The sequence below is a fragment of the Notamacropus eugenii genome, chromosome 2, assembly GCF_028372415.1.
Source record: "Notamacropus eugenii isolate mMacEug1 chromosome 2, mMacEug1.pri_v2, whole genome shotgun sequence".
In the NCBI taxonomy this organism is placed as follows: Eukaryota; Metazoa; Chordata; class Mammalia; order Diprotodontia; family Macropodidae; genus Notamacropus; species Notamacropus eugenii.
In genome coordinates, this window is record NC_092873.1 from 223,389,868 (window position 1) to 223,391,955 (window position 2,088).

At 41.3% G+C, this 2,088-nt stretch overlaps 1 pseudogene; it reads left to right on the top strand.

The window, feature by feature from the left end:
- Positions 1-875: 875 nt before the first annotated feature.
- Positions 876-976, top strand: LOC140530576 (U6 spliceosomal RNA; annotated as a pseudogene).
- The last annotated feature ends 1,112 nt before the right edge of the window (positions 977-2,088 follow it).

The window sequence follows — 2,088 nt, forward strand, 5'->3', positions numbered from 1 at the left end:
TTGGGGGAATAAATGTCTTTGGTTTTGAGTGCCACAGTTCAAGGTAAGAATTAATTGCTGTCTGCTGCCTCTTTTCCTTTCTCAGTGCTTAGCCACCCACCTCCTTTGAAGCAGATCTATACACATCAAAAAGATGAAAGACTTCACAAAGCACAAAAGTTTTCCTTCCTACCCTTCTCGAAGATGTCTCTAACTTTTCCTATCCAATGAAATCAAGTGCAGCCTCAGACAAGGTAGAATCCAAAAACTGCTATTTGTTAGGATAGAACACCCAGACAAGGGGAAGGAATTCTTTATTATATGTATTATTGTTCAGTTGTTTTCAGTCATGTCCAACTTTTTGGGACCCAGTTTGGGGTTTTCTTGACAAAGATATGGGAATGATTTGCCATTTCCTTCTTCAGCTCCTTTGACAGATGAAGGAACTGAGGTAGACAGGGTTAAATGACTTCTCCAATGTGTGACTACACAGCTTGTAAGTGTCTGAGGCCAGATTTGAACACAGGATGAGTCTTCCTGACACCAGGCCTGACACTCTATATACTGTATCATCTAGCTGCTCCTATATATATATACATACATACATATATACATATACACATATAAAACCCCATCAGCTCCAGCACATAGGCCTAGGATAGGGAAGAAGTTCCTGGTAAGGAAGAGGTTAGCTAAGGTAGGAAGCAGGGAAAGCAGGTTGAGAACATGACAGGAAAAAGGATAGGTTAGTCTTATTTGGTGCAGAGGGTTTTAGTTTGTGAGTTAAAAGAAATACATTCTAGAATTAAAAAAGAATCTGTGGGAACACAGAATGTTACCTAACTACCATCAAACACAGTCATCTCCACTCCTATAGGAAATACAGAGGAACTAGTGTTTGCTTTGACAAAGCATGCACTTAAATTCGAACGACACAGAGATTAGCATGGCCCTGTACCAGGATGACCCAGCATACAGAGAAGATACAAAGACCTGCATTGATGTGACAGCCCTCAGGCAGCCAGACAGTGTAGAATCCTTATAAAGTTATAGAACTGCAGACTTAGAGGTGAAAGATGTTAGAAATCCCCTAGCCCAGCTCCCTTGTTTTATGAAGGAGGCGATTGAATCTCAGAGAGAGGAACTGATGTTGTACATACTGCACAGAGCACTGAAATCCCAGTCAAGATAGGCCTGAGATCAAATCCTGCTTCAGACACTTACTAGCTATATGTCTATGGGCAAGTCACTTAACCTTTCTCTGCCTCAATTTCCTTATCTGTAAAATGGAGCCAATAATAGTACCTATCACACAGGATTGTTATGAAGATAAAATGAGATAACATATGTAAAGAATTTTGCAAATCTTAATTGTAACCTATCATTATCACCATCACCACCATCATTACGATCATCATCACTATTGCTACTACTACTGGTATTGCTACTACTAGTACTACTACCACGCAAGGTCATTGTTATTTTCCTTGTTTGTGAAGAGGACCGATGATATCATTGGTAATGCCTTGACTTGAGGATGAATTGGATTTAAGTGAGGCAGAGATGCACAAAATCCTCAGCCTTACTCTCTCTTACAGAGTCATTGAAGCCTAGCGGCAGGACAAAAGTCAGGATGCCTGGCAATGGCCTGGGATGCAGTAGATAACCTTGGCATCTTCAATATCCCATCAAGCTTTAAGCACTCTGATTTCGTGGCTGCTGGAATAAATTGTTCTTATTTGTCTGTTCACATGGGGAAGTCTTCATATGGTTAGGGCAGATACTACCCTAACAGGCTTGAAGTCTGTTAATTATGCTTAACCAGGTTTAGTACATCTACTGAGACAGTTTCACTATGGTTTGGTCACTGTGCATGCTATAACTTCTTGGAGACACAGGTAAGAGTTGAGTGGCAGGTGAACACCAAAGGTTGATGTGCTGCCCTGAAAAGGCTTGGCAAACCTTCACACCAGAGGTGCTAGTCCTCCCTGAACACCTCCACCCAAGGTTATACAGGTAGTGAAAGGAAGAGCCAGTATTCAAACCAAAGCCCTCTGGTTACACACTGAATAGCCACCTCTTTTATTTCCCTCTCCTTCTTAGATGGTT